General features: G+C 35.2%; 1 protein-coding gene across 6 annotated transcripts in view; it reads right to left on the reverse strand.

Moving 5' to 3' along the window:
* bnc2 (basonuclin zinc finger protein 2) overlaps nucleotides 1-13,071 on the reverse strand; it is a 400,727-nt gene that overhangs the window by 24,904 nt on the left and 362,752 nt on the right. Inside the window, exon 1 of one of the 6 annotated variants that reach the window (XM_081394616.1) lies at nucleotides 3,600-3,699. The exons of the other annotated variants lie outside the window; for them this stretch is intronic. The gene's annotated coding sequence lies outside the window, so the exon portion shown is untranslated. Of the gene's footprint in view, nucleotides 1-3,599; nucleotides 3,700-13,071 lie in introns of those variants that run through there. 6 annotated transcript variants of the gene reach the window in all.

Here is a 13,071-nt window from a genome sequence, read left to right on the forward strand (position 1 = left end):
TACACCCGGCGCCAGGCGCAACGCAAGTGTTTTTTGCTAGTTTCAGCCCGACGCAATTATCATTTTCACATCCTGCGACATATTGTTTAAATAGCAAATGCCTTTGTGCCCTTTTGTGCGCCCATGGGCGTGCTGGTCTGAAAACGAGGTGTGTTCGGGCGCATTATTGGCGTGTTGCTATTTTGAGGCAACTGAAATAGACTGCACTATTGACCAACAAAAAAAGCAATGGTGCAGTATTTATTTATTTTTTGTTATTTAAAGGGCGCATTAGTAATATGCGCCTATAGGCGGGTGCATATAGACGCGCCGAACATTTTTTCCCGTTTTTATCAAAAGTGGATTCGGACTAAGTGCACTTGTGCGGTGTGCTTTATACCATTCGCTTAGATCGTTAAAATAGAGCCCATTATGTTGGTTTATATTATGCAATATCTGTAATAATGCCAGTGCAATAACAAGTAATTTCCGACTTGCGCTGTGCTACTTGCAGAAAGTCTTTTAGGTGTACATAAATAAATGTAAAACTTCTAAAAGGTCTTTTCCATTTACTCAAAATCCCAGATTTGAATATATTGAATTCTATTCTACATAATTGAGCTGATTTAACTAAAAAAACATTGACTGAGTTCAACTAAAACATTTTAAAATGATAAATTAATTTTGTGAAACCACTTGCCTTATACCAATAAGTAAAATCAAAAAAGCCATTTTTTTTTCAGTGTACTCTGGTTAACTCATATAACTCCTGTTATGTGTATTTCTGTGATCACAAATAAATTAAAGCTTAAGTATGCTGTTTAAAAAAAAAAAAAAAAGTGAAATAATGATAAACACAGTTGGCAGTATGACTGATGTGGACTCTGACATAACTACTGACATAAATTAATAAATTCCTGTCACTGAAACATTTTTAATTGTAAATCATTGGTCGAATATCGATGCTGGAGTTTTAAGTCTTTATGTGAAGACCAAACGACTGCTTCTGTCATTTTCTGTTTGCAATCTAGCTACTTTTCATTCAGCTAGCTCCGTGCTGGTGAAATAGTGGAGTTTTGTGAAAGAATGTAATGTTACACTTTGCAACAGACACTCTGGATAATGCAGTGTAGGTTATTATTTCTTTCAAAAGATTTTTTTTTTTTTTTTTGTTGCAATAAATATAATAAGTGAATGGTCTTTTTTGCAATAAATATCTTAAGGCGTGTGATGGCCAAACTGCATTTTATTAAAGTAATTAAAACTCAAGATTTGTCTTTATTAAATTATGTTTTACAATCAAAATATGTTTCCTTAGAAGAAATGCAAGTAAAAAAGTAACTAAAAGCTAGGCCAATTTTTGTTTTGAAAATACAGCATGTGACCAATTTTACCATTACAAAATAATATGTGGATTTTTTGTGCAGTACAAAGTGTCAAGCAGTGCTAATATTGTATATCTAAAAGGTATAAATGCAAATTAGCATGCAACAGTACAAAGTTACTGCACCCTAAAGGAATTTGCATATATATACAGTATGTATATTGGGTATTTGAGATGAAAATGTAATACCATGCAAATATAAATACACAGTTTTATGTATTGGCCTAAGCTACTGAGGCACCCTCTATAATCATGCATAGCACTCAGCTACCACATATTCAGTTTCTGTTGTCCCAGGGGTTTCTGGGATATGGAGTCACTGAAGCACACAGTCTTGCCTGACAATCAAAGTGAAAAGTCATGCCAAGGTGCGTAAAGGGGAGTGCCCATATCCGGAGGGAGTTGACACACTACATCACTGAGCTGCAGCCACTGTACTCAAGAGCTATTAAGCACGAGTCATTCTCTCTACACCCCTCCCTTGTTTCCCTTTCAAGAGTCCCTCTGGTCAAAGGCAGATACAAATGGCTGTTTGCTGTACAACTCCCATAACATGTTTGTATCAGCTCCTGCCTTCGCTAACAGCATGTAAAACAAAAAGAGACAGGCCACTCTTATTCACAAATGGTTTCAACTGAGATGGAAGGTTGCAAAGTAAAGGAGTGCCATTAGAACATCCTCCTCTCTATATGTGCCCCTTTCTTCCCCTCCATATGTGTCCCTTTCTTGACACTTTTCACAACTGTTTATGTGGGGTTTTTTTTCAATACCTAGAAGGACTATACATTTTCAAAACTCTTCAGATATAACAGCAGAGTCTGTGGACTAAACTGTGTATTATTCTCATTACTTTTCGATTGCATAATGCATTCAATACTTTTATTAATTCAATAATTACATTTATGTCCAAAACACAACAGTAAAAAAATAATTAGAAACATGTGATTTGTTTGTATAGTTATTCCTCTATTCCATCATGAAGGTGCAAAGTGAATGGCCACAGTACAAATAATGATGCATCCCTCCTCAATGCAATGGATGCTGAATGTCTGCACATATCTGCTAAAGATTGTAAGAGATGGACAAATGGTGTGATATATTTAAATTCACTATAATATCAAAATTGTCTATTTTTTTATTTTTTTTTTTATGGAATATTGTTGTGTTTACTTTTTAATGATTAATCAGTGTATCTCTTTTTTATTATTCATATGCCCTCATAATCTTTAATCAAAATAACTTCCCCTCACTCTCACTGCGACATCTCTTATCTTCTCTGATGATGTGTTTATCAGTGCGAGGACAGGACAACCTGTCACTAACATGAGATCAACGCAATAGCAAACCACAGTGATCCAATGATCCAATCAATTCACAATGGACAAAATCAAATCCGGCTCTATATTTTTTCTTGTTCAAGAAGCCGTTTCACACATATACATCACAATAGGGATGAAAAGACTATCACAATTTCTGTTTCATGCCGACTTTAAGGACGTGGCCAAATAAAGAAGGCCTTGCTTGACTAGCATTGCTGTTTCCATATATATATATATATATATGTATATATATATAAATGTAAATGTATATTTTAGTGCATTTTGGTGTCAAGCTGCATGTTGAAAAATACTGTGTGAGGAATTTTAAAAACTCCTTGTTGACAAAAGTATGTAACTAACTGTATAACTGTGATACCTTAATGCAAGAAAACAGTATTTTGTTCTGATTGTACACTCTCTGAAACCACAGAAACACACTTTCTTTCTCCATGTCTTCCTCTCTCACAGGCTCATCATTTTTTAAATAATAAATTCAAAGGGAATAGACAATCAGCAAGGGTAGAATAGGCATGCTTGAAGTCTTTTTTAAAACATATGACATTTCAGAGAGAAATACAAGGAAAACAGGAAAAAAGCAAACTTGCAGCATCTTGGAACTTTGATTTATTCTGGCTGTGACAAAATTATTAGAGTCAAAATGAATGGCTATCAGGGGTTTTACTGTAAAGAACTGTTACCCATGCACTCATCTGATAAGGATGTCAACCATATGGCTGGAAGAGAGAAAGACAGTGTGATCATCAGGATGTCAGAGCTGCTAACTGTCACCAGCTGGGTTGAAGACCGAATGCTCCCAGTCACAATAGAGGAGGTCTCTCTCACACCTTGGCTTGTCTGTTAGGATAACAGTGCCTGTATGTCTCTATGGCATTTTGAATCAGAGACATATTTCTCACCTCTAATTAGTGTGCAAAGCTCCTTGGGGCAATCAGCGCAAGGTTAATTGGAGCCAGCCGGAAACACCCTGGCGAGAAGCAGTGAAGTGCTGTCTCTCATCATAGACTGTCACCCAAAGGGAGCTCCCCTGAGCACTGCACATGCACCAAATCCCTTCCTTTATCTCTCATAATAAAAGATCAGAGAGAAACAGTCACTGCAATGTACAACAGCACATCTCTCTCTCTCTCTCTCTCTCTCTCTCTCTCTCTCTCTCTCTCTCTCTCTCTCTCTCTCTCTCTCTCTCTCTCTCTCTCTCTCTCTCTCTCTCTCTCTCTTTATCTCCCTCATCGTCTCTCCGTCTCTCATTTCCAGCTTCTCATCCTGTCATATGTGCAATTTATGAATGTGATAGCATGTTCTCCCCGCTGTAGAAATGCTGCCCAAGTCTGACATGCTTAAAACAGCTCTTTTTTTCTGGGCTTAGATATTCTGTCATTTACCCTCTTTCACTAAGAAATAATTGCCACATCGACAAACTTATGTATATTTTGGGAGAGAAAGAAAAGTGTATCCACCTGGCAGCGCAGTACATGTGTCTTCCTGCCATCATATGAGGGACAAAGGCTGAACACTCTTTTCCCTTTATTCATTTACTTTGTCTTTTTGTTGTTGTTGTTGTTGTTGTTAAATGTGAAAACATATATGTATATCTATAATATGAAGAAAGAAAGAAAGAAAGAAAGAAAGAAAGAAAGAAAGAAAGAAAGAAAGAAAGAAAGAAAGAAAGAAAGAAAGAAAGAAAGAAAGAAAGAAAGAAAGAAAGTGTTGCATTAGTAAATTCATAATTGATTGTCTGTTAATACACTATTAATAATTATATGCAAACAGTATATGATCACGGTTACGCAATATTTTATAGAAGTTTGTACTCTCTAAAACTTGGTCATGGCAAAATGTATATTCTTATACATTTATTAATAATGTAAAAGAACAGTACTTATATATGTTAACTCTCACACTCCTTTGTGTTTCTCTGACCTAAGAGATGCATCTAGAGAGGTAGCTAATTTTACTGTCACATGCTGCTGGAGTTTGCAGTAGTTGATATATATGTATATTTTTACAGCCCCAATCAGTTGGCTTGTTAACCCTTTCACATGTAGGTTAAAAATATTATAGCTGACCCCTCTAGAGTGAATTTTATTACGGCAACCTTTATTTTAGAATGTATTACCTTATTACTGTTATTACTGTATAAACCATTATAATGATCATGACAGATCTATAACACGCGATGGGCGCAGTGTTAGCTTGCACCGCAATTCAGAGAATCATATCTGTCGGATTTACAACATGTAAATTCATCCACTTCTCCCGAAATACATGTGGCTGGAGAAGTGAGAGAAGAATGCAGTAAATTTTACTCTATTATAATGCTCTATTAGAACAGAGTAAATTTACCTAATAACACGATGTGTATCTAAAATGAATAAAACACGGTGTCAATTTATTTAGTCTGTATGATATGTATTGTGCTAACTATAAGTAACTTTAGTAACCAAGTATGTCAACTTATTCTACTAACTCTAACCCTAATCTTAACCTAACACTCTACTAATACTCTAATGAGAGTCAGTTGACATATAGTTGCAAATTAATGAGAGCTAGCTGCCATGTAGTTGCAAAGTTACTTATTGTTAGTAGAATGTCTAAAGTGGACTATCGAAATGAAGTAACCATTTGAGGGTTTGTTTGTTTGTTTGTTTGTTTAACCAATTAGTAATAAGCTATAAAGGCAAAACTACATGACCCTCCTAAACTGACAATTGAAGTCCAAAGTCTCTGTGCAAAAAATACTAGGGCTTTACATGGCGATAAAACACTTTGTGTATCATCTGAATCAGCTGATTATCTTGTTTAATTGTATAAAAAATATCTTCTCAAAACTTCATGGTTGACCAGGACTGCTTTCCAATTTAATTCTACTGGTTTCACAAGATTGCACAAAATGGCACAGTGTATAGACCTTGTGAGAATTACACTCTTATAAACACTAAGTCTGCTATGATATTTCACCTTCTTTTATTTGTTACCTTACAAACATTAAAGCAAAAGATGAGCAAACTAGTGAGGTCATGTACTTTGATTTATCCTTCATTAGATATCTGTAGGATGAGCTTTCTGTGTGCACTGGGCCTAGATGAGGCATTGAGCACTTATTTCAGACCAGACTTGTGTATTTATTTAGTCTCTGTCTATTTACACCAAGTCTAGGTCAATGGAGATGAGATAAACATATCTCTATATCTCATATATTTTCAAAGAGTAAATGGTATCCTGGTGATAGAAGGTTTCTATGGTTTCATAATGTAGGTATACGTATGAGTTCAAATGACTGCATCACGGGTCTTGGCTTAAAGAGAAGTGCTTCTGGAGAGGAGAAAAAACTGTGTGATTAAACAAGATTTAGTAAAAGAGAGACTGCAACATCTCAGCCACTGCTTTAATCTCCAGGTTGTCGGATATGGAAACAGCGAGCTGGGCAGGACAGTAAATCCCTCCTTATATCACTATTACAGCTGTGCAGAATGTTCTCACACACAATCTCAGAAACTTACTTCCAAAAATCAAGCTTAGTCACACGCACACAGACACAAGAGGCCCTCTACAGGCTGAACACAGCATCCACACAATTTCTTTCACTGTAAATCCACCCTCTTCTGCACGTTTTTGCATTGTTACTCAAGCTGAGTAAACTTAAGATAAAAGTTGTTTACGCTGTCTGCTCTTGACTGTAACAGTCCTGACATGCAGCACTGCTGACAAGACAGATGGAAAACAATGATACAACACCTGCTTAGAGAAAAGCAGTAATATTAACACTATTAGCTAAATGTAAAAGAAAAACTTGTGGAATCCTAGTTTAGCCACTTGCATCCGATAATATATCAGTAGTTCGTTCTTATTTAAATTCATATGCCTGTTTCATGATTTAAATTGCATGTTTTTCTTGGAATGTTGGCAGTAAGTTAAAATCCTTAATACTGCTTTGACATCTCAAGTCCTCTTGTTGACGCTCTGTTAACAGAAAACATTAGGATTTTCACACATTAACACTTTGTTAAGGCACACGTCATGTTCTCACGGCTCAGTCCCTACATGTGCAGCCTGACCCATGGCCCTGTCCTGACACGCGACTATGGTTTACCACTAATGAGCAAAGTGCCACTAGGGGCCAGGCAGTGGACATTTTTGCTTTAATCTCTAAATCATGTGAGGGGAAGTGCGTTCCTCAGAGGAGATGGAGCGCAGCCTGGCATAATGTCTCGAAGATCTTCTTGATTTGAGCAGCACATGCAGTTTCTAAAAGAAACAATCAAATGTGCAAATATTTTCAAAAAAAAAAACTTTTTCTTTTCATTCTGCTCACACTGCACTCTTGCAATTTGCACATTCAATTCAGTCAACAATATCCGAATATTTAGCTAATTATTTTACTGGATGACACTTGCAATCTTGTTTATTTCACCCTAGAGAGTGCTTTAGAGCTGTTGGTTCCCTTTTCACTTCTAAGCCTATTTAACATCATTTACTGAGGACTTTGTAAAGAAAGCATGATGGAAAGTAATTTGAATAGTCAATCGATTTTCTGAGAAAAATCTAAGCAGCAGAGCAGAAAGGCATCAGAATTTTTTTTTTCTTTTTTGCTTTGCTCTCAATTTTATGTGTTTTGTGTCCTTCATGAAATACATTTCCTGACTGTCACATCATTCATTCAGTTATATTAAGTAAATTGGCTTGCTTTTAATTGCAGTGTCCCCCCTTTATTTTCCAATTTACAATATAGCACAACAATCAAAACAATGGAAATATTCTACATTAAGCAGCATCAGAGTATACATACAGTATATGAAAACATATACATCAACAAATCCAGTTAGCAAATTAAAACTGAGATAAAATAACAGGACATAAATGTTCAGTATGAATACAGTGGAAAGTAAATTACAAAGACATGGGTCAAAGGGTTTATATTAGGTCCGTAAAAATATTCCAGGTCTCTAAGAAGATGTGGGTTTTGTTTTTTAAACTGTATGTTAAATATTCCATGTAGCGTGTCGTTTGTGATATGCTTAAATAATTCAAATGTTGGAGGGTATTCTTTTTTCCAGTTTAGTAGAATACATATCTTAGATGCATAAGAATCAGACCTACTCTTTTGATAAATACAGGTTCTGATATCTCATTTAAGTCCACACCAAAAAGATACATTAAAGGGATACTTCACCGATTAGCATTAAGCTTTGTATCAGTAGAAACCCAGTAGTATTTTCGAATGACCGTGCTTCCCTCCCTTATGTCCCCCTGAGACGAGAGATTTCTGCATTGTGTGTCTGGAAAAAAAACTCAGATGACGCAAAATCGTCATTTAGTGTCATCGGAGGCTTTTTTGGCCAGAGGCTAGAGACTACCAGCCAGTAGTAGGAGCTAGTTCCGCATGTTTTCAATCCGCCCATAGGGGGTGGGATCTCACGATAAAACGGCGTCTTTTCAGTTTTGAGTCAACTAGTAGCCTAGTTGTATCATTTCTTCCGATACTGCCCTCTGTAACTGGTAGGCGTGGCTTTGGAGTGGCCTCGTAGTGCAGCGAAGCAAGTGCATTCTGGGAGTTGTTGTCTTTCATCCACATGAGCCAAAAATACATTTTCTGGCTTTTATTATTTATTATAACAACACCTTTCTGGCAGTCTAGAATGCACCAACTTCTAAAATAATTTCACATTTCTACTACATAAATGACCCAATTTAAATACACATTCATCTTTCCAGTGGTGAAATATCCCTTTAAAGGAGTCTTGTAATATTTTTTTCCTCAGTGCCATCACAGAGAACTCATGTACAGAATCCCAAAACTTATTTAATTTTTTGCAGTTATATAATATCCCACTGAACATCATCAAAATTACAATCAAGATCTTTTTGCCGTATGCTTTTTAATGAAGTTAAAGTTGAGTCAGCTTGATTTCTTAAATTTGTATATATCTCATACATTTTCCCCTTCAATACTGACGTGGTCTCTAGAATGTTTTCTAGAGATATTTCCGATGAGATATGACCCTTTGCTAGGAGATCGTTTATCAAATGTCTAGATTGTAAGTATTTGTAGAAATCTTTATTATCAATGTCAAATTCATTTCTTAATTCAGAAAAAGATTTAAGGGTACCCTCTTTAAGAACTTGCTTAAAAGAAACAATGCCCTGATCTTTCCACTTTGTGAATGATGTCCTTCCCATAAAAGGTGGTACATCTGGGTTAAAAGACAAAGGTGACAAGATATACATTTTTGAGTGCAAACTGCAAACTGCAAAAAAAAAAAAAAAAAAAATCACATTTCATTATATTATAAATCACATCTTTACACAGCCATTTACCTGTTTTATGTTCTTAATATAGGGTAGTGATGTTAATGATACTGGGTAAAAGGCCTGTTTCTCAATATCAGTCCACTGTGCATTCTCTCGAAAGTGTACCCAACTTATAATACTTTTTGTTTGTGCAGCCCAATAGTATAATTGAAAATCTGGAAACCCAAGTCCCCCATTTTCTTTTGATTTGCATAAGGTTTTGAGAGCGATCCTTGGTGGATGGTTATTCAAGATAAAGGCGCTAATTTGCTTATTTAAAGTTTTGAAAAATTATTTATTTAAATAGCATGGTAGAGATTGAAAAAGATAGTTATAGTGGGGCAGTCCATTCATTTTAACCACATTATTTGAAGCCATTTTTTACATGTACTGTATTTCTACGGAACTGAGAAAATGACTGCCTAAATGAGTTATGAAAGTCTTTTGTCAGAAGATCAAGAAACTGTTATAGTATTGTATACTGAAATTAAATTTCGTAACAAAGTTACGATTTTATTTATTCATTAAAAAATAATTCATTTCTATTTTTACTGTAATAGACAGTATACTGTATTGTGTTCATATTAAGTTCTTTGGTATTTGAACTTTTTTTTCTATTGTTTTTCATCTACTGTAACATCACTTTACAGTAGTTTAATGAATATTAAATTTTCCTAAACCTCATAGTTGTATTTTACGATATCTGCACTCGTTCATTTATGTTGAACACGTTTCTCCTGCCTGTTTCCTTAGAGTTTGTCATTAAAGATTGTTCCCTTGAATGATTCTTCGTTGTGCGATTACTTTTAGCATCCGTTCGTGACAAAGACATTTTTGTTACAGTGTTATGAATTGATATCATTGATGTTCTCTAGGCAGTAATGTAGTCTATTGTGTATTTGTTAGGTTTTGTGTGTCATCTGAGGCCAAAGTTTGATTCTGACAAATAAGAATGCTTTTGACTAAAATATTTGGAAATACTTTATTTTAATGTATCCTTGTTATACGTAACGTATTTACTATAGTAATAACTATAAATTATGCATAATTACATGCACCTAAACCCGAATCTAAACCCTAATTCTACCCTAACCCTATAGTAAGTACATGTAGTTAATTAATATTACTCACTACATAAATGTATAATTAGTGTAACAAGAACACAATAAAGTGTAACCAAATAAAGTGAAACCAAATATTTGATTTTGATTTGATTTTGACTGTTGTTGTTTACATTCACTTCATACTGTTTTACCATGACATTGTTATTTAATCTTGACAAACAGTGTATCATTAAAAAAGATTTAGGACTCTATTTTTGATACTTGACCACTATATATTTATATATTATTTATGATAAAAAAAAAACAGTTAAAGTGACAGTGTCATGATTCCTGTCTTGTGTTCCTCTTGTCTTGTGTGGACTTTTATGTCATTTCCTGTCTTGTGCCATGTTTTGTAGTTCTATGTAGTTTTTCATGTAGTTTTTCATGTTGATTAGTCTCCCCAGGTGTATCTTGTCATTACCTAGTTAAAGGGTTAGTTCACCCAAAAAGTTTTTTTCACGTAGTGTAACTGCGTAGCGCTTCTGTGTTATACGTCACACGCATCACGCACATGACCAGCGTCGGCCAATAGTGAGCCTACGTGTGACGTACAACACAGACGCGCTACGCAGTTACACTACATGAAAAAACTCGAGGCCCAGAGAGAAGGAAATGAATAGTGAAATAAAGTCATTATTTTTGTTTGTTTTTGCGCACAAAAAGTATTCTCGTCGCTTTATAAACTTAAGATTGAGCCACTGTAGTCACTTGGACTATATTAACGATGTCTTTAATGCATTTTCTGGGCCAGCAAGTTATAATGTCTTAGAAGCCTATGGAGGAGTGAGCCAGCTCTCAGATTTAATCAAAAATATCTTAATTTGTGTTCCGAAGATGAACGAAGGTCTTACGGTGTTGGAACAACATGAGGGTGAGTAATTACTGACAGAATTTTCATTCTTAAAGGGTGAACTAACCCTTTAAGCTTGTTTGTCCCTGTGTATTTATTGCCCTTGTGTTTCACTTGTTACTTTGTCAGTTGTTTTATATGTAATTGTAGCTTCTCTGATCCTCGTAGTTTTGTTCCTTTGTTTCCTTGAGTTTTGTGTTATCTGTTTTACTTTATTTGCCTATTGTTACTCTGCATTTCTGAGCATTTTCCCTGGTTTCATGTCTCTTGGTTCTTGGAGTTTTGCCTGTTTCTTGGAGTCCACGTTTGTTTGTTTGTTTGTTTGTTTGTTTGTTTGTTTGGACTGCCTTCCTGTGCTTGACCCTTTGCATGTATTTGGTTTACAATTCTGGATTACTCAATAAAAGCTGCGTTTGGATCTCAACCTTTGTGTGTCTCAGAGCAGTTCGCAACAGACAGAAATTAATTCATTTCAGTCAGGAGTGCAAAATCAACATGCAAAATCAATTTGGTAGTTGATACAATGACAAGGAACATTCACGTGTGTTCCGGTTTCTTTGAGATAACAGGGGTTCGCTTCACAACCATTCATTAGGGTTTTAAGCTTGGCAACTAGCAGATATGTTACACTGATGAATTATGTGAACTCTTATGTAACTAAACCAGTTATTTGCCTGGATTTTAGCAGTGGAGTGAGAAGGCTGGATACCAACTAGTAACTCTAGGATGTGCAGCACACATTTTGATTCTGGTAAGTGAATAACATTTATAACAGCACCGTTGTTCTGTGGCTGCCGTCACATCATCCAAGTGGATGCAGCACACTGCTGGTTGTTGAGGGGAGACCCCCTGATATGACTGTAAAGTGATTTGGGTGTACAGTAATACACAGTATAGCTCTATATAAATGCTTAATTCATTAATTTCTTCAACTTAATTGTCTAGCTATCTATTCAGCTGACAAATGTCATGCGTAACACGTTACAATAATGCTGCATTGTGGAACATTAGCTAACTTTATTAGTTTACAAAAGATAACTGTAAACAATATTTTTTCTTCACTTATTTAGCTTGGCTAATGTTAATTCCAACATGTTCTGATGCATTAAACAATAACAGTGGTATTTTTAAAGATTGTCCACCAACCAGATTAAGTTAAATAATAATTGTTCTAATTGTGTCTTTAGGGTAGCCATCAGATGACCCTGCAAGTACAGGTAGGTTTTAATGAAAATTCTACAACAAGGTTTTGTTGTAATTGTAGATCCTGTTTCCTTTGTTCTGATTTTCCCACCACTAGTTTGTTACTATGGTTATTGATTTTAATTAAACACCTGTTTTAGTTTCTGTTGATTAGCTGCCTATGTGTAATTTAGCCCTCAGTTCATTCAGTTTTTCGTTTGGTATTGTTTAATGTAAGTTCTCCTGTGATCTCCTGGGTGTTCCTTTCTTTTTTGATGAAGTACTGTTTTGTTAAATTGTCCATCGTTGTGCACTTTAATACAGCCACAGTCTGAAACATGTATCTTCTGTCACATGTAGGGCTCAAATGTCACAGATGGAGCATTTAAACCCTCTTATACACTGTTCCACAGCAGCAAGGATTGGAGCAACATGGCTAAAAAATGTCACCTAAGCTAAGCACACATTTTGAAATGTATGAAATAAGTAATAAAAGGAACCTATCAATTAGTTTACTAGCATATAGTTAGCAAGGAGTGTCTTTAAAACCCCCATTTTGCGCGGAACTACCACTAAAATTATTACTCAATGAGTGTATTAAGTGATCAAATAGCCGCGGTGCCATAGCCGTCTTTGTGTGTCTCTAGGAAATCAGAGCTTGGCGAGAGTAATATCAACTATACTACATCATCCATGTTCTACTATTTGATATGTAGGCCTATATTTACATGATTTAAACCTTGTACGATATGATTGTATGTGTGTGTATATATATATATATATATATATATATATATATATATATATGTGTGTATACAATATGCCTTATTATATAAATAAGGCGCTCTGAGGTGTTAGAGGGATATTCTGAAAAAGATATAAAAATGTAAGCAATATATTAATGTTTTATATATTTATCCTCCCTATTACAAAGATGGGTAATGA

The sequence above is a fragment of the Scardinius erythrophthalmus genome, assembly GCF_964197995.2.
Source record: "Scardinius erythrophthalmus genome assembly, contig: HAP1_SCAFFOLD_52, whole genome shotgun sequence".
Taxonomy (NCBI): domain Eukaryota; kingdom Metazoa; phylum Chordata; class Actinopteri; order Cypriniformes; family Leuciscidae; genus Scardinius; species Scardinius erythrophthalmus.